Genomic DNA, 24539 nt, shown 5'->3' with positions numbered 1-24539 from the left:
AAATGCGTGTGTACTGTTATTTTCCTATATATGGGCCACAGAGAAACAGCCCATACAGTGGGCTATCAGTGAGCAAGGCCTGAGCAGTGAGGTAAAAAGGTAAATTTTGTCAGAAGGTGCTCTTATTCTGGGAGGATTCTCTTCCTCCTCTCCTTATGCCTTAAAAAAAAAAATTCAGGACACCTGGGTGGCTCAGTCGGTTAAGCATCCGACTTCGGCTCAGGTCATGATCTTGCGTTTCGTGAGTTCAAGCCCCACATCGGGCTCTGTGCTGACAGCTCAAAGCCTGGAGCCTGCTTCGGATTCTGTGTCTCCCTCTCTTTCTGCCCCTCTCCTACTCGTGCTCTGTCTCTCAAAAATGAAAAACGTTAAAAATTAAAAAAAAAAAATTCAATTGCCTCTTTTTTTCAGACCAAAAACTACTCAGGATCATTTTAGACAATTTGGAAAATTAATGAAGAAAATCATTTATAATCTCACCATCTAGGTATACTCACCACTAATACTTTGAAGTTTAACCTAGACTTTTTCACTCAGTGGATTTTGTAAAATTAAAAATAGAAATGGGGGTGCCTGGGTGGCTCAGTGAGTTAAGTGTCCAACTTCAGCTCAGGTCGTGATCTCATGGCTCATGAGTTTGAGCCCCACATTGGGCTCTCAAAACTGTCAGCACAGAACCCACCTCGGATCCCCTCTCTCTCCTTCCCTCTCTCTGCTCCTCCTCTGCTCACTCTCAAAAATAATAAATTTAAAAATTTGAAAAAATAGAAACGCATCGTAAATACCTACTGTTCTGCAACTGGTATTTTCAACACTCTCTTGTATACATTTCTTCACATCTATGAATATTCTACAGTGTGATTTATCTCACTAGAACATTTCTAACTTTCTGTTCTGATTTAAATAACACTGAAGTGAACATCCTTGTGGACCGGTCTTCATGCACTAGCATTATGATTTGCTTTTCCTTGTTTACTCTCTTTCACACTTCCGCCTTGTACATGGCCTAGAATGATAAGCAGACCCATGTGGGACTGTGTGGTTAAGACCCAAAGAGCACGAAGACTTTATTCTCTTATTCCATTTCAAGTCTGCATGATAATGTTCTACCTTGATTTAAGTATAAGTAACAGAAGGCCTGTAAGCTGCCCCAGTCACAGAAAGCAGTAGTGGGGAAACCATGGGAATCTGTCAGAACATGTGGATGGCAACTAGGCCTTTTATCACTACTTTTCCAGCCCCCAGTAGATGCTCAACAAATGTTTAATGAAGGAATAAATGCATAAATACACGTAGATAAGAAAAAGAGAAACGAGATTATTTTTGTAAGTATTTTTAAAGGACAATAAAATATTGTAAGGCTTGTATCAAACTACTAAATACACCTTAATAATCATATATAGTATCCAAAGCACCACAGAGGATATGGAAATATATAATATAATACAGTTCCTGACCTCAGCAGTTTCATACTGTAATACTAGAGGGGAAAGAGAGATACTTCTAATGGTGGTGAGTGGTATGAAACTGCACAATGCAGACTCTACATTCCAGAGCTGAGAGAAACTAGAAATTAGAATATGAGTAGGCAGAAAGGGTCTTGGGCGTAAGAGGTGTGGTTGGTTTCAAGAGAAAGCATAAAGGAATGAAGGGATAATAATAAGGTAGGCTCATTTTCTGCAGCAAGAAGGCATTTGGGATTTCTGATAATGAGTTAGAGAGATTTTTCTCCCAGAAATGTCCTCCTGGAGATAATAAATATCTGTCAATATGTTACCGAAACACAAGGTGAGGGCTTTGCCATGCACTCCTAATCTGCGTTCCAGATTTTCTGTGCATCATGGGATACGTGATCTCACTTTTTCTCTAGAAATATTGTAAGGCTTGTATCAAACTACTAAATACACCTAAGACCAGGCTTCTAGAAGCGTGATGTAATCATATTTCATCTGGTACTTTCTCCCAGCTGTGCATGTGTATACACACACATACACACACACATACATACATACATATATATATATATATATATATATATATATATATATATAATTGTTTTTTTGTCTTCTAGGAAAAGCTCTTCTGAATGCTCCTTTGTAGAAAATACCAGTATTTTCCTTCTTGTGCTTGTCTATCAGAGCTCCAGGCAGTGGTTGCTCCTTTTTGTCTCATAGGAGATGCTCTTAAGGTTCCATGCAGCTGTGATGTTTTACCAAAACCAGAGAAGTCAATGGCTGGGGAAAAGTGGTAGAGAATGTGTATATCAAATGTAAAAGTGACTGGCTCACTACTTAGGTTTCAAGGAATGGGAGTGCTTTCTTATTTCTAAGAAATGAGGGATGAGGGACAGAAATCTTGCACCATACTTTCCCAAGGATACTGAGTTGTTTTGGGGATGTCATGATTTATTGTTCAGATCTTGTGTGTCAAACAGAATAACCAATTGAATACCACAGGTGAATATAGAAAGCAATAATTGAAATGAATGATTGGCTGTGGGGGGCATTTTGGAAATTGCCTTTCTTGAGGAAATGACAGTTACCTTTGCACACTAGTGTAGATATTAGGTAACATACATGAACTATTTACTCTTCTGGAGAATTGTTATTTTTAGGAAAAGTTATTCATTGGCTTTCTACCTACAAAGAACCCAGCCCATTGAATGCCAATTATTCAGGAGATTCTGAAGACAGTTTTTCACTTGTTATTTATTATTGTTTTTATTGAAATATAATTGGCATGCAATATTCTATTAGTTTCAAGTGTATATCATACTGATTCAATATTTTTATACATTATAAAATGATCCTCATAAGCCTAATTACCATCCATCACCATACAAAGTTATTAGAGTATCATTAACTATATTTTCTATGCTAAACATTACATCCCCATGACTTACTTACTTTATACCTGAAAGTCTGTATCTCTTAATACCCTTTACCTATTTCTACTCACCTCTCCCAACCCCTCCCCATTCAGATAACTCACAGTTTGCTTCCTGTGTCTTTGTCAGTTTCTGTTTTATTTTATTAGATTCTATATATAAGTGAGATCACGCAGTATTTGTCTTTCTCTGACTTATTTCACTTAGCATAATACCCTCTAGGTTCACCCATGTTGTCACAGACAGCAACATTTCATTTGTTTTTATAGCTGAGCAATGTTCTATTATATGTGTGTGTGATATCTAGATATCTATTATATGTATATGTGTGTGATATCTAGATAGATAATCTCACATATTCTCTATCCATTCACCTATCAATGGACACTTAGGTGGCTTCCATATCTTGGTTATTATAAATAATGCCAGAATGAGCATAAGGGTGCATATGTTTCTTCAAATTGGTGTTTCTGTTTTCTTTGGATAAATATCCAGAAGTGCAATTGCTGGGTCATAGGGTAGTTCTATTCTTAACTTTTTGAGGAACCTCCATACTGTTTTCCATAGTGGCTACACCAATTTACATTCCCACCAATGGTGCACAAGTGTTCTTTCCTTTTTTCCACATCCTCACCAACACTTGTTTCTTGTCTTTTTGACAAGTAGCCAATCTATGGGTGTGAGGTGATTTTGATTTGTGATTTTCATTTGTATTTCCCTGACAATTAGTGATGTTGAAACTCTTTTCACATACCTATTGGCCATCTGTATGTCTTCCTTGGGGAAGTATTTACTCAAGTCCTATGCCCATTTTTTAAAACAATTGTTTGGGGGGTGTTTAATAATAAATTGTGTAAGCTCTTTATATATTCTGTATATTAACACCTTATCAGATATATGATTTGCAAATGTCTTCTCCCATTCAGTAGGTTGCTTTTTCACTTTCTTGATGGTTTCCTTCACAGTACAAAATCTTTTCAGTTTGATGTAATCCCATCTGTTTATTTTAGCTTTTGTTGCCCTTGCCTGATGATACTGGTCAAAAAAATATATATATATTGCTAAGACAGATGTCAAAGAGCTTACTGCCTATGTTCTCATGTAAGAGTTTTATAGTTGTAGGTGTTATGTTCAAGCCTTTAATCTATTTTGAATTTTTTTTCTATATAGTGCAAGATAGTGGTCCAGTTTTCCCAACACTACTTATTGAAGGCACTATCTTTTCCCTTGTATATTTTTCCCTCATTTGTCATAGATTAATTGACCATAAGTGTGTAAGTTTATACCTGGGATCTCTGTTCTATTCTGTTGATTTATGTGTCTGTTTTTGGCCAGTGCCATGCTGTTTTGGTTATGATAGCTTTGTAGTATAATTTGAAATCTGGGATTGTGATACCTCCAGCTTTTTTCTTCTTTCTCAAGATTGCTTTGGATATTTGGAGTTTTTTGTGCTTCCATACAAATTTCAGAATTTTTGGTTTAATTCTGTGAAAAATACCGTTGGTATCTTGATTGAGATCGTACTGTATCTGTAGATAGCTTTAGGTAGTATGGACATTTTAGCAATATTAATTCTTCCAATTCATGAGCATGGTACATCTTGCCATTTATTTGTATTTTCATCAATTTCTTTCACTGGTGTTTTATAGTTTTTAGAGTATAGGTATTTCACCTCCTTGATTAAATGTATTCCTAGGTACTTTATTCTTTTTGATGCATTGTGAATGGGATTGCTTTCTTAATTTCTCTTTCTGATAGCTCATTATTAGTTTATAGTAACTAATGCAACCAGTTCCTGTATGTTAATCTTGTATCTTGTGACTTTACTGAATTCATTTATTACATCTAATAGTTTTCTGGTTGAGTCTGTAGAGTTTTGTGTATATAGTATCTCATCTGCAAATCATGGTTTTATTCTTTTCCAGTTTGGATGCCTTTTGTTTCTTCTTCTTGACTTATTGCTCTGGCTAAAAGTTACAATACTATGATGAATAAAAGAAGTGAAAATTGGTATCATTGTCTTGTTCCTGATCTTACAGGAAAAGCTTATAGCTTTTTACCATTGAGTAGAATGTTAACTGTGGGTTTGTCTTATATGGTCTCTTTTATGTGGAGGTACATTACTTTTATACCCATTTTGTTGATAATTTTTATCCCAAAAGGGTGTTAAGTTTAGTTAAATACTCTTTCTGTATCTGTTGAGGCAATCATGTGATTTTTATCCTTTGTTTTGTTAATGTGATGTATCACATTGATTTATGGATGTTGAACTATGCTTGCATCCTGGAATAAATCCCAGTTGATTGTGGTGAGTGATCTTTTAAATGTGTTATTGAATTCAGTTTGATGAAATTTTGTTGAAGATTTTTGAATCCATATTCATCAGGGATATTGATCTGTAATTTCGTGTGTGTGTGTGTGTGTGTGTGTGTTGGGGGGGTTGGTTTCAGGGTAACGCTGGCCTTGTAAAAATGAAGTGTTCTTTGATTTTTTTGAATGATTTGAGAAGGATAGGTACTAACTCTTCTCTAATATTTGGTCAAATTCATCAGCCATCTGGTCTTAGACTGGTACTTTGGGGGAGTTTTTAAATTATTGATTCATCATTACTTAAAATCAGTCTATCTAGATTTTCTATATCTTTCTGATTCAGTCTCAGAATGTTGCATGTTTCTGGGAACTTATCCATTTCTTCTAGGTTTTTCAATTTGTTGGTGTACAATTCTTCATAGTACTCTCTTATGATCCTTTATATTCTTGTGGTCAGCTGTAACTTCTCTCATTTCTGATTTTATTTTGGCCCCTCAACTTTTTCTTGATGAGTCTGGCCAGAGGATATCAATTTTATCTTTTCAAAGAACCAGATTTTAGTTTTTTTAATCTTTTCTACAGTTTTTTTTTTAGTCTCTATTCCATTTATTTCCATTCTGATCTTTATTTAATTTCCTTCTTTCTACTAACTTTGTGTTTTGCTTTTTTTCTAGTTCCTTTATGTGTGAAGTTAAATTATTTATTTTGGAATTTTTCTTGTTTCTTACGGTAGACCTGTATTACTATAAACTTTTATAATTTCTTTTGGTGGGGCTCCCAAAGATTTTAGAAAGTTGTTTTTCCATTTTCATTTGTTTCCAGGTATTTTTATATTTCCTCTTATTTCTTTGTTGACCCATTGGTTGTTTAATAACATGTTGTTTAGTCTCCCTGTTTTGTATGTCTTCCACTTTCCTTCTGTAGTTGCTTTCTAGTTTCATACTATTGTGCTGGAAAAGATACTTGATACAATTTCGTTGTTGTTGAATTTGTTGAGATTCCTTTTGTGGCCAAACATATGATTTGTCCTGTAGAATTTTCCATGTACACTTGAAAATAATGTATATTTTGTTGCTTTTAGGTTAAATTTTCTGTATTATCAATTAAGTCCATCCGGTCTAATGTGTATCATTTAATGCCAATGTTTTCTTATTGCTTTTCTGTCAGGATGATGTCTCCATTGATAGAGGTGGTGTATTAAAGTCTCCTATTCTTATGGTATTATTATCAAGTGTATTGCTATCAATTTCTCCTTTACATTTTGTTAATATTTACTTATTACACACAGATGCTCCATGTTGGGTACATAAATATTTATGAATGTTATCGACTCTTCTTAGATGGATCCCTTTATTATTTGGTAATGGTGTGCGTGTGTATATGTGTGCGCGCGCATGCACGTGTGTTTTCTAACAGCGTTTAAGCCTGTTTTGACTGATAGAAGTACTGCTCCATCCCTTTACTTTCAGTCTGTATGTCTTTAGATCTGAAGTGAGTTTCTTGTGGGGCAGCACATAAGCAGGTCCTTTTTTTAATCCATTCAGCTATCCTAGGTCTATTGATTGGAACATTTAGACCATTTACATTTAAATTAATTGTTAATGGATACGTACTTCTATTTTGTTGTTTTATGGTTGCTTTTGTAGCTTTTTTTTTTCTTGGTATTTTTCCTTGTGATTTGATGGTTTTATTTAGTGTTATGTTTGGGTTCTTTTCTCTTCACTTTGTGTATATCTACGCTACTGTAGATTTTTGGTTTCTCAGTACCAGGATGGATGGATGGATGGATGGATGTGTGTGTGTGTGTGTGTGTGTGTGTGTGTGTGTACACAAATGCAAAGGTATTATAATATTATTAACTATATTCCCTATAATGAACTTTTGTTCCCCGTGACTTATAACTGGAAGTTTATACTTCTTAATCTCCTTCTCCTGTTTTGCCCATCCATATAAATCTTCACCTGAGGCAGCTACCAGTTTATTTATAAGTCCCTTTCTGTTGTTGTTAGTTTATATATTTGTTTTCTTTTTAGTATTCCGCATAAAAGTAAAATCATATAGTAGTTGTCTTTCTATGTCTGACTTCTTTCACTTAGCCTAATACCCTCTAGGTCCATCCATGTTGTTGCAAATGGCAAGATCTAATTTATATATATACATATAACATATATATATATATACACATATAACATATATATATATATACATATAACATATATATATATATACATATGTATATAACATATACATAAATATACAATGTTATATATATACATATATATAGCGTGTTATATATATAACATACATACATATATACATATACATAACATATATACATATATGTATATACATATATAACATATATTATAGAATATGCAAAAATATGTTATATACATATGCCAAATATCAGCCAAATACACACACAAACACACACACTCTCCACTTCTTTAGCATTTATCTATTGATAGACACTTAGGTGGCTTCCACATCTTTGCTATTGTAAATAACACAGCATTGAACATGGGGTGCATATATCTTTTTGAATTAGTGTTTTTGTTTTCTTTGGATAAATACCCAGAAGTATAATTACAAGATTATATGGTACTTCTATTTTTAATCTCATTGTGGGGAGCGAATCTCTATACTTTTCCATAATGGCTACACCAATTTATGTTCCTGCCAACAGTACATGAGGTTTCCATTTTTTCCATATTCTCACCAACATTTGTTCTTTCTTATTTTAAAGCTGAGTATAGTTGACACACAATGTTACATTAGTTTCAGTTGTTATTTCTTTTTAATACTAGCAATTCTGACAGGTGTGAGGTGATATTGTGGTTTTGATTTGCATTTCTCCAGTAAGTAGCAATTCTGAGCATATTTTCATGTGTCTGTTGGCCATTGGTATGTTTTCTTTGGAAAATGTCTGTTCAAGTGCTCTGCCCATTGTTTAACCAAATGGTGTTGTTGTTGTTGTTGTTGTTGTTGTTGTTTTGGTGTTCTTTCTATATTTTGGATAATAACCCCTTATTGAATAATCATTTGCAAATATCTTCTTCCACCTGGTGGGTTGCCTTTTTGTTTTGTTGTTGGTTTCTTTCACTGTGCAAAAGTTTTATAATTTAATGTCTAAATATTTACTCTTGCTTATGTTTCCTTTGCCTAATGAGACAGATCCATAAAAATATTGCGAAGGCTGCTTTCCCAAGATTTTACTGCCTATGTTTTTTCTTTAAGTCTTCTTTGTTTTCAGGTCTTGCAGTTAGATTTTAATCCATCTAAAATTTTGTATGTGTGTATATTTTTTTAAAAAGTGGTCTACTTTGTTTGTTTCTTTTTTCTTTCTTTCTTTCTTTCTTTCTTTCTTTCTTTCTTTCTTTCTTTCTTTCTTTCTTTCTTTCCTTCTTTCTTTCTGCACACAGTCATCCAGTTTTCCAAAAACCACTTACTGAAGACACTCTATTTTCTCCCTTGTATATTCATGTGACCTTTGTCATAGATAATTGACAGTATAAGCATGAATTTATTTCTGGTCTTTCTTTTCTGTTTCATTGACATAGGTGTCCAGTTTTGTGCTGGTACCATACTGTTTTCATTACTGTAGCTTTGTAGTATAGTTTGAAATCTAGGATTGTGTTTTTAGCCTTACTCCTCTCTCAAGATTGCATTGACTATTTGAGGTCTGTTGTGGTGCCATACAAATTTACAACTATTTGTTGTAGATCTGTGAATACTATTAATATTTTGATAGGGATTACATTGGATTGTAGATTGATTTGGGTAGTATGGACATTTCGTCAATATTCTTCCAATCCACGAGCATGGAATATCTGTCCCTTAGTTTATGTCATCTTCCATTCCTTTCATCAGTGTCCTACAAGTTTTCAGAATTCATGGTTTTCCTCCTCCTTGGTTAAATTTATTCCTAAATATTTTAGCTTTTTGATGCAATTGTAAATGGGATTGTTTTCTTAATTCTTTTTTCTGTTCATTATTAGTGTATAAAAGTGAAACAGATTTCTTTATATTTTTATATTCTTTAACTACTGAATTGATTTATTCTATAGGTTTCTAGCAGACTAATCATAGCTTTCTATATATAGTATCATCTCATCTTCAAATACTAACAGTTGTACTTGTACCTTACAAATTTGGATGGCTTTCTTTTTCTTATCTGTTCACTGTGGCTATGATTTCCAGTACTATGTTGAATAAAAATGGCAAAAATGTCTTGTGTCTTGTTCCTGATCTTGTCTTAATCCTGATCACCACTGAGTATGATGTTAGCTGTGTGTCTGTAATAAATGGTTTTTATTTAGTTGAGATATGTTCCCTCTAAATCCACTTTGTTGGGTTTTTATCATGAACAGATGCTAAGTTTTGTCAAATGCTTTTTCTGCATCGATTGAGATGATCATATGATTTTACCCTTTATTATTGTGATGTATCACATTGATTTGTAGATGTCACACTATCTTGCATCTCTGAGATAGACCCCACTTGATCTTGCTGAATAACCCTTTTATATTGTTGGATTTGATTTGCTAATATTTTGTTGACGATTTTTGGATCTATATTCACCAAAGATATTGGTCTATAATTTCTTTTTTGTGGTTTCTTTGGTTTTGTGTAAGAGTTATGTTGGCCTTGAAGAATAAAGTTTGAAGTATTCCTCCATCTTCTGTTTTTTGAAATATTTTTAGAAAGATAAATATTAACTCTTCTTTAAATATTTGGTAGGGGTGCCTGGGTGGCTCAGTCAGTTAAGCATCAGACTCTTGGTTTCTACTCAGGTCATGATCTCAGGTTTTGTGGGTTCATGCCACACATCGGGCTCTGTGCTGACAGTGCAGAGCCTACTTGGGATTCTCTCTCTCCCTCTCCCTCCCCCCCACCTCTTCCCCTCCCCTGCTCATACTGTCTCTGTGCCTCTCAAAATAAAGAAATAAACTTAAAAAAATAAATAAATATTTGGTAGATTCACCAGTGAAGCCAACTAGTCCTGGATTTTGTTTGCTGCAAGTTTTTTGATTACTGATTCAATTTCATTACTAGTAACTTGTCTGTTCAGATTTCGTGTATTTTCATGATTCAGTCTTGCAAAATTGTATGTTTCTAGGAATTTTATCTATCTCTCCTAGATTGTCCAATTTATTGGCATGTAATTTTGTGCAGTAGTCTCATAATACTATCTATTTCTGTGGTGTTGGATATACTTCTCTTTCAGTTCAAATTTTACTTCAGTCCTTTTTGTTATGGATGCAATTGACTAACTGTTTATTGATTTTGTTTATTTTTTCAAAGAAGCATCACTTAGTTTCATTGATCCTTTCTATTGTGTTTTTAGTCTCTATTTCATTTATTGCCAGTCTTATCTTTATTATTTTTACCCTCTTAGTACTTTCAGCTTTATTGGTTTACCATAACCTTATTTCCTTAGATGTAAAATTATATTGTTTATTTGATTTTTTTATTTCTTGAGGTATGTATGTATCACTGTAAACTTCCCTCTTAGAAAAGCTTTTGCTGTGTTCCAAAGATTTTGAACCATTGTGTTTCCATTTTCATTTGTCTCCATATATTATTTTGAATATCCTCTTTGATTTACTCACTTACCCATTGGTTGTTTAGTAGCATGTTGTCTAGTTTCCATGTGTTTTTTTTACAGTTTTTTTTTTTACTTGTAATTGAGTTTGTTTCATACTGTTGTTGTGGCCAGGGGAGATGTTTGATATAATTTCTGTATTCAAAATTTATTGAAACTTGTTCAGTGGGCTTACTTACATGTCATTTATTCTGGAGAATTCTCCATGTACACTTAAAAAGACCGTGTATTCTGCTCTTTTGAATGGACTGTTCTGTTTATTAAGTTGATCTCAAATGTGTTATTCAAAGCCACTATTTCCTTTTTATGTCTGGATGATTTATCCATTTATGTAAGGGGGTATTAAAATCCTGCATTATTATTGTATTTCAATTTGTTTATGTCTGTTAATATTTATTTATGTGCTTCTATGTTGGGTGTATAAATATTTACAATGGTTATATCCTCTTGTGGTTTGGTACCTTTATAATCATGTAATGTCTTTTGTTGTCTCTTTGTCTTTGATTTAAAGTCTATTTTAACATAGGGGAAGGAAAAGAAAAATAATATAAAAACAGAGATGGAGGCAAATCATAAGAGACTCTTAAATAAAAAGAACAAACTGAGGGTTGCTGGAGAGGAGGTAGGTAGAGGAGTGGGCTACATGGATGATGGGCATTCAGTAGGGCACTTGTTGGGATGAGCACTGGGTGTTATATGTAACTGATGAATCACTGAGTTCTCCTGAAACCAATGCTACACTGTATGTTAACTAAATTGAATTTAGGAAAATAAATTAAAAAAAAATAAAAGTCTATTTTATCTGATACAAGTATGGCTATCCCAGCTTTCTCTTGTTTACATTTGCATGGGATGTCTTTCTATCCTTTCACTTTCAGTCTGTATGTGTCTTTAGGTGGAAGTAATTCTCTTGTAGGCAGCTAACAGATATGTCTTATCTTTTTGTTTTGTTTTTAATTCAGTCACTCAGTCTTTTGATTGCTGTAGTTAGTCCATTTACATTTAAATTGTTGATATGTGTACTTATTGCCACTTTTCTCAATGTTTTCTTGCTTTTTTTGTAGTTCTCTTTTCTTGCTCTCACTTTTTTTTTGATTTGTTGACTTTCTTTAGTGCTGTACTTGGATTCCTTTAATGTGTGTGTGTGTGTGTGTGTGTGTGTGTGTGTGTGTTTCTATTATAGGTTTATCAATTGGGTATATATATCATGAGGTTCTTCTGTAACACTCTGCATTATTACGTAATATAGCAGTCTATATTGTTGGTGGTCACTTAACTTCAAACATACTTAAAAGCACTACCTTTTTGCTCCCCCCTGCACACATTTTATGGATATGATGTCATGTTTTACATCTTTTCATTTTGCGAATGTATCTAATTTCTGAAGCTATAATTAATTTTACCTTTTAATGTTCATAGTAGATTTATGTGACTGATCTACTACCTTTACTATGTATTTGCTTTTACCATTAAAATTTTCCTTTCATAAATTTCTTGTAGCTATGGCCTTTACCTTTCTGCTTAAGGAACACCCTTAAACATTCCCTGTAAGGCTGGTTTAGTGGTGGTAAACTCCTTTAAATTTTGTTTGTCTGGCAAACTATCTCTTCCATTCTGAATAACCTTACAAGGAAGAGTATTCTCGAATATAGGCTTTTTACCTTCAGAAATACATCGTGCTACTTTAAATACATCGTGCTACTTCTTTCTGGTCTGTGAAGTTTCTGTTGAAAAATCAGCTGATATGTGGCTTCTTATGTTTTAACTATTTGATTTTTCTCTTGCTGCTTTTAAGATCCTCTCTTTATCTTCAATCTTTGAAATTTTAATGATTTGCCTTGGTGTGAATCTTCTCAGGTTCTTCTTGTTTGGGTCTTATGGTACTTCCTGGACATCTGTTTCCTTTCCCAGGTTATGGCACTTTGTAGCTATTATTTCTTCAAATACATTTTCTGCTTCTTTTTCTCTTCTCCTTCTGGGTCCCTTATAATTGTTAGTATACTTGATGTTTTTCAATAAGTCTCTTAACCTAGCCTCCTTTTTAATTTTTTTTCTTTTTGCTGTTCAGCTTGGATGCTTTCCCCAACCCTGTATTCCAGGTCCTTGATTTGCTCTTCTATGTTATCTAATCAGTGCTGATTCCCTCTAGTGCATTTTTCATTCTAGTTATTGCATTCTTCAGCTCTGCTTGGTTCTTTTTTTCATATTTTCCAACTCTGTTGAAGTTCTTGGTTCTTCCTCTCTTCTCTAGTCCAGTGAGCATCTTTGTGATACTTCTTTGAACTCTTTATCAAAAAGATTGCTTATCTCTGTTTCATTTAGTTATTTTTCTGAGATTTGATTTGTTCTTTCACTTGGAACATACTTCTCTGTCTTCTCATTTTGTCTGACCCTGTGGGTTTGTTTCTGTGTATTAGGCAAGGCAGGTATGTCTCCTGATCTTAAAAGTGGTGGTCTTATATAGGCATCCTGTGAAGCCCAGTAGCACAATCCTTTGTTGTTCTCTAGAACCAGGGAGTCCAGGGTGTCCCCTCTGTGGGCTACATGCACCCTCCTCTTGTGGCTGGTCCACAACTGCTGCTGGCACTCTGATGGGGCCCTCAACCTAGGTATCAGCAATGATAAGCTATGACTAATGCAGGAGCACTGGTAGGCAGAGCTGACTGTTGGCATGGCAGGCTGAGAAGCCCAGCTGTAGCTACCTGCAGGTATACTTATGGGTGTGTCTGGCCCTACCACAGCTGGTTGAAAGGTCTTCTGCAACTGCTACAGGCATACTGGTCTGCCCCCCATGCTGAAGTCACTTTGTAGAGTCATCAGTCTTTGCCAAGGCTGTCTGCTGGGTGTGGCAAGAGGTAGTCACATTGGGGATATAACAGTCCTGACAAAGGCTGCCCACCAAAGGTGGTTGGGTAGGAGCTACTTTGGATGGGGTGTCTGCTAGGGCAGGTGTATTGGATGGGGCAAGTCTACAGGGAATAATCTGAGTGGGGTGAGCAGTCACTAGCAAGGTAGATGTAAAGTGTCAGAACTGGCCTTCCAAAAGTGGCTAGTTAGATTGAAGGAGGGCAAGAAAAATGGTGCCTGCCGGGATTTCTCCTTCTGGAGAGAGCTCCCAAAGATCCCTCGCCCTCCAGCACATGTTCTAAAATTAGTCAATAAATCTCTTCCTTCACATACAATGAGGTGCTTTTTTTATTTAAAAATTTTTAATATTTATTTATTTTGAGAGGGGGGGGGGAGAGATAGAATGAAAGAATGAATACCAAGCAGGTTCTGCACTATCAGCACAGAACCCAATGTGGGGCTCAAACTCATGAACCACGAGATCATGACCTGAGCTGAAATCAAGAGTTGGGTGCTTTACTGACTGAGCCACCCCAGGCACCCCACATGGTGCTTTTTAAATGCCACCTCTGTGCTAGGTCTCAAACTGAGTCCGGTAGCATGCTGGCCATTTAAGAGTGGGTCTTGGTTTTCTATGGCCCTCTACCTCTCCCAGAGTTAAGCCCCACTAATTTTCAAAGCTCCTGGAGTTCAGCCCTGCAGATTTTCAAAAACAGACATTATGTGGGCTTGTCTTCCAAGTACAGGTCCCCAGGGACTGTGTGTGCCCAGTATGGGGCTTAATCCCCTCACTCCTCAGAGAGAACCTCAGCACTTGTGATATCCATCCCACTTGTAGTTTGCACGCTGAGAGTTTAGCTCCCGACCTCATCTCTGCCTCTCCTACCCTTCTCAATGTGGCTTCCTCTTTATGTCTTTAGTTGTGGAGGATCCGCTCTGTTAGACTTCAGGTCTTTCTGAGTGGGTTGCACCACATAAGTTGGGTGTGTGTGTCCATGGGGAGAAGGTGAGCTCAGGATCATCCTACTCTGCCATCTGCAGTGTTTACTCCTATATGTTTATTATTTCTAGTTATGATCTCTTTCACCAAAAACAACCCTTTAACACTTCTTGTAAGTGCTAGTATAGTGGTGATGAACTCCTTTTTCTTGTCTGAGAACTTCTTTATCTCTCCTTTGGTCTGAACGATAACCTTTTTGGGTAGAGTATTCTTAACTGAAGTTTTTCCTTTTAACTGAAAGTTTTTCCTTTTCAGCACTTTAAATATATCCTGACATTACCTTCTAGCCTGCAAAGTTTCTGCTGAAAAAAAAAAATCAGCTGATAGCCTTACAGTTCTTTTGTGTGTGACTGTTTTGCTCTTGTTGCCTTTAAGATTCTCCATTTATCTTTAGTTTTGCCATTTTAATTATAATATGTCTTGGTGTAGATCTCCTTGGGTTGATCTTGTTTTGGACTCTCTATGCTTCCTGGTCCTGGATGTCTATTTTCCTTCCCTATGTTGGGGAAGTTTTCAGCTATTATTTCTTCACATAAGTTTTCTGCCCCTTGCTCTCTTTCTTCTTCTGGGTCCTCTATAATGTGAACATTAGGATGCTTGACGTTGTCCCAGAAGTCCCTTAAACTTTCCTCATTTAATTTTTTTCTTTTTGTTATTCTGTTTCTGTGATTTTCACTATTCAGTGTTCAAAATCACTGATCCATTCTTCAATATTGTGTAATCTTCTGTTGCCTCCCTCTACTGTATTTTTCATTTCAGCTACTATATTCTTCATCTTGAAGTGGTTCTTTCTCATATTTTCTCTTTGTTGAAATTCTGTGTTCCTCTATTCTTCTCCCAAGTTCAGTAAACATCCTTATGATCACAACTTTGAACTCTTTATCAGGTAATTTGTATCCATTTAATTCAGATTTTTTTTTCTGGGCTTTTATCATGTTTTTCATTTGGAACATATTCCCCTGTCTCACTTTGTTTGACTGTCCAGGTTTGTTTCTATGAACTTCGGTAAGTGGAACACCCCCATCTCCCAGTCTTGAAGGGGTGGCCTTGTGTAGGAGCATCGCCTTGATGATGAGTTGTCTAGCAGCTTTGGCAGGCCAGCTAGAGCTGAGGCAGGTACAGTCTTGGGGCTCCCAGGACATGTTGCATTGGGGCACCTTGAGGGATGGCTGGTTCTGGAGCTGGCATGGATGAGAAAGTCCTGAGGCCTGCTTCCCCCGGGCTGCCTTGGCAGAACAGCTGGAGCTGAAGTAGCTGTGGGCTATGGGCACTAGAAGAAAATTCACTATAGCCATCTTTTTTTTTTTCAACATTTATTTATTTTTGGGACAGAGAGAGAGCATGAGCAGGGGAGGGGCAGAGAGAGAGGGAGACACAGAATCGGAAGCTGGCTCCAGGCTCTGAGCCATCAGCCCAGAGCCTGACGCGGGGCTCGAACTCACGGACCGCGAGATCGTGACCTGGCTGAAGTCGGACGCTTAACCGACTGTGCCACCCAGGCGCCCCCACTATAGCCATCTTGATTAAACAGCTGGATTGGGCACAGGCTGGGGAGTGGTCTTGAGATATATGGCACCCAAGCCACCTTGGTACAATAGCAGGGTTATAGTGCAGGCTGGGACTTCCCAGTATGCACTGCAGTCACCCTGGAGGGATGGTTAGAGATGGAGTAGGCATGGGCTGAGGGACCTGAAGCATACTTTGCTGGGGCTGCCTTGGTGAACTAGCTTGAGCTGGAGCAGGCACAGATAGTGGTACCTGAGGCACACTGTGCTCGGGCCACCTTGAGGGGACTGCTGGAGCTGGTGCAGACAATGGCTTGTTGGGGTGGCCCTAGTAGGCTGGCTAGAGCACCTAGGCCCTGTTCCTGTCTGCGCTATCAAGGTGGAGAGTGAACATGAAAAATGGCACTTGCTGTCACCTCCAACCCTAGACAGAGTTCCAACAGTTCCCCATCCATTGGCAGATACTCTAGGGTTTGTAAAAGGATTTTTCACTTAAAGTCTCATTGCCTTTAATTCAGATTTTTATTATTTGCTCTGCTGTGCCCCAGTTCAAGTGAGTGCACACCAGCCTCTCAGTGATATCACTACATACTGCAGGTCACAGCATCAGGGGTAGAGTTCCCATTATTGTCTTATCTCCATCTTTCCTACCCTTCTCTATGTGGTCCCTCTTTCATTTGTTGAGCAAAAGGTGTTCAGTTAGCCCTCAGTTCTTTTTCTGGAGGGATTGCTTTATATGTAGGTATAGATTTGTTGTGTCAAGAGAAGGTGAGTTCAGGGTTTTCCTATGCTACCATCTTGGACTGACCCTATTCATTTATTATTTATCTGGGCAAGTGGTTTAAATCATTAAAGGCTTTTAAAGTTCAACATGAGGGACCTATGACCGATTGAAGTGTAAAAATATGGCAAAGCCATTTAGGAAGCTACACAGCATGAAAATACCTGTGGACTTGGTTCTCAAGCAGTTTAGTCCCAGCTCAACCACTTATCAGCAGGGCTCTGAGGCTCCCTTCCTCCCCTGCGTCGGGTAGAGAGTAAGAATTAGCATGCAGAGGGGTTGTGGAGTATAAGCCAGGTGCCATACATGAAATCACAGTGCTTGGGACCTAAGTGTGCAAAACAGTATCAGTTGAATCTCAACCTGAATCTGAGTGAGGCTCAAAAATTGTTTTTGAAATTTTCTCTGTGACACAACAAGATAACTTTGTACATCACTAAGGTTATGTCATAAATTATTGTTATCAAAGGCTAGTATAAATCAGTATTATGATAATTTGTCTTAGCAGGTGGGAATGGCTTCTTATTCCTTATTTTTACTAACAGTTCTCTATTTCTCAATATTTTTATTTTCCATGTCTCATATGAAAGTCTACAGGGCTTAAAATTGCATGGTCCCTCTTGGAATCAATTTCAGTATGTATGCCAGCCAACTTCACACTATTGATTTTAAGCCTGTATATTCAGTACCTATTTTCCATCACCTACATTCCAAAAAAAAAAAAAGCATAAAAGTAGGAAAATCCATAATAAAGTTTTATCTACAAGAATAACTGTCATAAATCCTTTCTCTGTACTAACAGGTAAATTAAAAATTACCAGAATCAAATTAATCATAAAGCCTTGAAAAACATCCATTTCACAATCTACCTTCAAAGGTTACTACTTACTTCAAATTTTTATTGTGGACCTACTAATTTGTGAATTCTCTAGGTTTCCCCAAAAGAGGCAAGACTCTAAAACTGTATGTGGATTAAATCACAAAGCTATTTCCCTTTCCCACCTAATTCTAATTAGTAAATAGAAACCAAAGTCCTACCTCACTTGGAAAAATTTTGCACTTTCTTGATCTTCAGTATATCATTAATAACTAGATGCACTATTAATTTTCTTGATAAAACAATGGTTTTAAAATTGTATATATTAGAAGCTATCTCCAAATTTTAAGATTGTCTAAATGTGAAATAAGGGTCAACTAGAAATTGCCATTGGTTGCTAGTAACAGGTACATGGCTTCAATGAGCTGGAAGTGTTTCTTCATCTAAAAGGAGTGAGACGTGCATTTCAGTGCAGCTATGACAGTTCCATGGTGTCACTGAAGATCCAGGCATTACCTGCTTCTATCATCATCTGTTCCATCATCCACAGTACTTTGCTTCCATGTATCCCATTGAATTAGTGTTCTTGTATTCTTTGAGTAAATACCCAGTAGTACATTTGCTGGGTCATAAGGTAGTTCTATTTTTTACTTTGTGAGCAACCTCCATACTGTTTTCCACAGTGACCTCTCCAATTTACATTTCTACAAACAGTGCACAAGGGTTCCTATTACTCCACATCCTTGCCAACACCTGCTATTGTCTGTCTTTTGGACAGTAACCATTCTGATATGTGTAAGGTGATATCTCACTGTAGTTTGATTTTCATTTCCCTGATAGTGATGTTGAGCATTTTTTCATGTGTATGTTGACCACATTCATGTCTTTTGTGCAAAAAAATGTCTATTCAGATTCTTTTCCCATTTTAAAATCAGATTTAGGTTTTTGGTGTTGTTTAAGTTCTTTATATATTTTGGATGTTAACCTCTTATATGAGATATCATTTGCAAATATCTCTTCCCATTCAAGGTTGTCTTTTCATGTTGTTGATGGATTCCTTCACTGTACAAAAGCTTTTTATTTTGCAGCACTCCCAACAGCTAAATTTTGCTTTTGTTTCTCTTGCCTGAGGAGATATATCCATAAACATGTTGCTAAGGCCAATGTCAAAGAGATTATTGCCTATGTTTTCATGTAGATTTTGATTTCAAGTCTCACACTGAAGTCTGTAGTCCATTGGGAGTTTATTTTTGTGTAAGAAAGTGATCTAATTTCATCCTTTTGCATGTAGCTGTCCAGTTTCCCAAGAACCGTTTATTTAAGAGACTATTGGTTCATGGTTCATGAGTTCAAGCTCCGTGTTGGGCTCTGCACTGACAGTGTGGAAACTGCTTGGGATTCTCTCTCTCTCTCTCTCTCTCTCTCTCTCTGCCCCTCCCCTGCTCACTCACTCTCTCTTAAAATAAATAACATTTAAAAAAATTGGTAGAATTTTCCTGAGAAGCCATCTGGTCCTGGACTTTTGTTTGCTGGGAGTTTTTTGATTAATGATTTGATTTCCTTCTGGTAATTGGTCTGCTCAAATTTTCTATTTCTTCCTGATTCAATTTTTGGAGGTTATATGCTTCTAGGAATTTATCCATTTCTTCTAGGTTGTCTAATTTGTTGGTATATAATTTTTCATAATATTCTCTTAGAATCTTTTGTATTTCTCTGGTGTTGGTTGTTATTTCTTCCCTCTCATTTCTGATTTTATTTATTTGGGTGCTCCCTCTCCTTTTTTTCTGAGCCTGGCTAAAAGTTTATGAATTTTGATGAACTTTTCAAAGAACCAGCTTCTGATATCATTGATCTGTACCTGTTCTATGGTCTTTTTAGTTTCTATTTTATTTTTGCCCTAAATAATATTTTGCTCTAAATATTTTATATTTTGCTCTTTATTATTTCCTTCCTTCTATTAGTTTGGGGTTTTGTTTGTTCTTTTTATAGTCCCATTAGATGTAAATTTAGGTTGTTTGTTTAGGATTTTTCTTCTTTTGATAAACCTGTATTACTATAAATGTCCTTCTTAGAACAGCTTTTGCTATATCTCAAAAATGTGGACCATTGTGTTTTCATTTTCATTTGTCTCCATGTATTTTTATTTCATCTTTGATTTACTGATTGACCCATTCATTGTTTAGTAACATGTTATTTAACCTCAATATATTTGTGAGCTTTTCAGGTTTTTTCTTGTGGTTGATTTCTAGTTTCATAGTGTTGTGGTCATAAAAGATCCATGGTATGACTTCTGTCTGTTTGTATTTGTTGAGACCTCCTTTGTGGCTTAATATGTGATCTATACTGGATAATGTTCCATATGCACTTGAAAAAGAATATGTATTCTGCTGTTTCAGGATAGAATGTCCTAACTATATGTTAGACCCATCTGGTCCAATGTGTACTTCAAAGCTACTGTTTCCTAGTTGTTTCCCTGTTTGGATGATCTGTCCATTGATGTAAGTGGGGTGTTAAGGTCCCCTACTATTACTGTGTTACTACCAATAATTTCCTTTGTTTTTGTTATAACTGCTTTATGTATTTGGGTGCTTTCATATTGGGTGCATAAATATTTACTACTGTTTTATCCTCTTGTTGGATTTTGCTGTTTATGATTATATTGTATCCTCCCTTGTTACAGCCATTGTTGTAAAGTCTATTTTGTCTGGGGCACCTGGGTGGCTCAGTTGGTATCAGACTTCAGCTCAGGTCATTATCTTGCAATTCATGGGTTCAAGCCCCGCAATAGGCTCACTGCTATCAGCAAAGAGTCCACTTCAGATCTTCTCTCTCCCTCTCTTTTAAAAATTAATGAGCATTGGGGCACGTGGGCGGCTCCGTTGGTTGAGTGTCTGACTTCAGCTCAGGTCATGATCTCACGATTTGTGAGTTTGAGCCCCGCGTCGGGCTCTGTGCTGACAGCTCAGAGCCTGGAGCCTGCTTTGGATTCTGTGTCTCCCTCTCTCTCTCTGCCCCTCCCCGACTTGTGCTCTGTCTCTGTCTCTCAAAAATAAATAAATAAATGAAAAAAATTTAATGAATAAACATTTAATAAATAAAGTTTTTTTTTTTGTCCAACGTAAGTATTGCTACTTTGGCCTTTTCACTTTCATTTGCATATTAAATGTTTCTCCATCCTTTCACTTTCAGTCAACATGTCTTTAAATCTGAAATGAATCTTTTGTAGGCAGCATACTGATTTTTTTTTTCATCCATTCCTTCACCCTATGTATTTTGATTGCAGCATCTAACCCATTTATATTCCAAGTAATTATTGATATGTGTGTCTTTATCACCATTTTGTTAATTGTTTTATGGTTGTTTTTGTGTTTCCTCTCTTGATATCTTCTCTCATGATTAGTTGGCTTTCTTAAGTGAAAGACTTGGATTCTTACTATTTATTTTTTGCATATCTAATACTGTTTTTTGAATTGTGGTCATTCACTTTATATATAACACCTTCTTCATATAGCAGTCTATATTAAACTAATAGTCACTTCATTTTAAACCCATTATTTACTCCTCTTCCCTACACATTTCATATATTTGGTACCATGTTTTATATCCTTTTATTTTGTGCTTCTCTTGACTGATTTTTACAGAGTGCTCTCTAGTTTATTTACTTGGATATGAGTGATCTATGATTGTAAACATGGGATGTGGTGAACTTAGGGTTCTCCTACTCTGCCATCTTCCCAATATCTTCCCTGGTCCTATACTTTTTTGTGTGAGGAGATTTTTGATTACTGATTCAATTTCATAGTAGCAACTGGTCAGCTCAGATTTTCTATTTCTTTTGGATTCAGTTTTGGAAGATTGCATGTTTCTAAATTTATCCATTTCTTCTAGGTGGTATAATTTCTTGACATACAACTTTCATAGTAGTCTTATAATCTTTTGTTTCTGTTGTCAGTGGTTATTCCTACTTCATTTCTGATTTTATTCAGGTTCTCTTTTTTCTTGAAGAGTCTAGCTAAAGGTTTATCTTTTCAAAGAGCCAGCTTTTTTCTTTTTTAGTCTCTATTTCTGATCTGATTTTTATTATTTCCTTCTTACCAATTTTGGGCTTTATTTTTCCTTCTCTAGTTCCTTTAGGTTTAAGATTAGATTGAGATGTTTATTTCTTGAGACAGGTCTAGATTGCTATAAACTTCCCTCTTAGAACTACTTTTGCTGCATCCCAAAGATTTTGCACTATTTTCATTTGTCTCCATGTGTTTTTTTTATTTCCTCTCTGATTTCTTGACTCATTGTTCCTTAGCAGCACATTGTTTAGCCATTGATTACTTGTGTGGGTTGTTTTCCAATTTTTTACTTGTAATTGATTTCTAGTTTCATGCTGCTTTTGTCAGAAGAGATGTTTGATATGATTTCACTATTCTTAAGTTTATTGAGACTTGTTTTGTGTCCTAATGTGTGATTTATCCTGGAGAATGTTCATGTGCACTTTATTTTTTTTCTCTTTTTCTTGAAATGTTTATTTTTGAGAAAGAGACAGAGTGTAAGTGGGGGAGGAGCAGAGAGAGAGGGAGACACAGAATATGAAGCAGGCTCCAGGCTCTGAGCTGTCAGCACAGAGCCCAATGCAGGGCTTGAACCCACAAACTGTGAGATCATGACCTGAGCCAAAGTCAGCCGCCCAACTGAGCCAACAAGGTGCCCCCATGTGCACTTTAAAAGAATGTGTACTCTGCTGTTTCTGGATGGAATGTTCTGTGTATGTCTGTTAAGTCCATCTACTCTAATGTATCATTCAAAGTCATTGTTTCCATATTGATTTTCTGCCTGGGTGACATCCATTGATGTAAATGGGACGTTAAATTCCCCTACTATTATTGTATTATTGTCACCTTCTCCCTTTATGTCTGTTAACATTTGTTTTATCTATTTAAGGTGCTCCAGTGTTTTGTACATATATATTTACAATTGTCATATCCTCTTGTTGAATTGATCCTTTTATCATTATTTAATATCCTTCTTTGTCTCACTACAGTCTTTGCTTTAAAGTCAATTTCATCTGATACAAGTATTGCTACCCTGCCATTTTGTTTGCTTCATTTGCATTTCATTTTTCCATCCTTTCACTTTTAGTCCGTGTCTTAGTCTCAAGTGAGTCTGTTGCAGGCAGCATATATATGCGTTTGGGTTTTTTATCCAATGTGTCATCGTTTCTTTTGGTTAGAGCATTTAGACCATTTAAAGTAATTATTCATAGGTAAATATTTCTCATTTTGTTAATTGTTTTCTGTTTTGTAACTCTCCTCTGTTCCTGTCTTCTTTTGCTCTCTTTGCTAGTGATTGATGACTTCTTTAGTGTTATGCTTGGCTTTCTTTCTGTTTTGGGAGGTTTGTGGTTACCATCAGGTTTATATATAACATCCTAAGTGTATAGGAACCTATATTAAGTTGATGATCACTTAAGTTCATACATATTTTAAAAGAACTTTTCTACTCCCCTCTACATTATATATATACACTATCATATTTTACGTCTTCTTATTCATAAAAATTTTTTTCTAATTACGGCCTTTTCGTTTCCACTTAAAGAGGTCCCTTTTTTTTTTTTTTTTTTTTTTTTTTTTTTTTTTTTTTTTTGGTAAGGCTAATTTAACGGTGATTAATTCCTTTAAGTTTTGTCTGAAAAACTCCTTATCTCTCCTTCAGTTCTGAATGATAATCTTGCCTGGTAGAGTATTCTTGGTTGTAGGTTTTTATCGTTTGGCACTCTGAGTATATTACACCACTCTTTTTTGACCTTCAGTGTCTCTGCTGAAAAATCAACTGGTAGCTTTATGGTGTTTCCCTTGTATGTAACTATTTGCTTCTCTCTTGCTATTAACATTCTCTCTTATTTTTAACATTTGACATTTTAATTATCATGTTGTAGTGTGGACCTCCTTGGGCTCATCTTATTTGGAACTGTCTGTGCTTTGTGAACCTGGATGTCTGTTTCCTGCCCCCTTTCTCTCTCTCTTCTCCTTCTAGGACCCCTATAATGTGAATATTTCTTCATTTAGAGTTTCCCAAGAGATTCCTTAACCTGGTCTCTGTTTTTAAATTTTTTCTTTTTGCTGTTCGGCCTGAGTGCTTTCCATTCTCCTGTCTTCCAGATTGCTGATCCTTTCCATACCTGCTAATCTGTTCTTCATTCTCCCCAGTATATTTTTCATTTCAGCTATTTTATTCTTTAGCTTTCATTGGTTTCTTTATATTTTTGAATTCTCTGTTGAAGATCTCACGGAGTTGATCCACTTTTCTCTCTAGTCCTTTGAGGATCATTATGATTATTAAACTCTTATCAAGCATATTATTTGCATTCCAATATCTTGCTGTTGCATTTGGAGTTGATTCCTCAGTCCTATCATTTTTCTTGACTTTCTGTGTTTCTATGAATTACACAGAAGAGCTACTTCTCCTTAGCTTGAAGGAATCGTCATGTGTGTGGTCATCCCCTCTGTAGACCATGTACCTGGTGACTTTGGCTATCTGGAGCTATACCTGGTGTGGGTTGGGGTCCTAGGGCACTCTGTGCTGGAAGAGTACATCCCTGCTGGGATGGCTGAAACTGAAGTGGGCATTGGCTAGGGTGGTCCCTGGGCTCTCTGTGCAGAGAGCACCCTGGTAGGATGACTGAAGTTGAAATGGTACAGGTCTCAGAGTGTTCAGGGCTGGGGCATTAGACTGGCTAAGGGACCCAGATACTCAGTGCTCCTATCTGTGCTGTCAAAGTGGAAGGGAAATGTAAACT

General features: G+C 36.2%; 1 protein-coding gene across 1 annotated transcript in view; it reads left to right on the top strand.

The window, feature by feature from the left end:
- PRKCQ (protein kinase C theta) overlaps window positions 1-24539 on the top strand; it is a 185563-nt gene that overhangs the window by 92347 nt on the left and 68677 nt on the right. The gene's annotated exons all lie outside the window — the stretch shown is intronic.

The sequence above is a fragment of the Prionailurus bengalensis genome, chromosome B4 (genome assembly GCF_016509475.1).
Source record: "Prionailurus bengalensis isolate Pbe53 chromosome B4, Fcat_Pben_1.1_paternal_pri, whole genome shotgun sequence".
NCBI classification, from domain to species: domain Eukaryota; kingdom Metazoa; phylum Chordata; class Mammalia; order Carnivora; family Felidae; genus Prionailurus; species Prionailurus bengalensis.
This window is presented reverse-complemented; position numbering and strand designations above follow the sequence as displayed.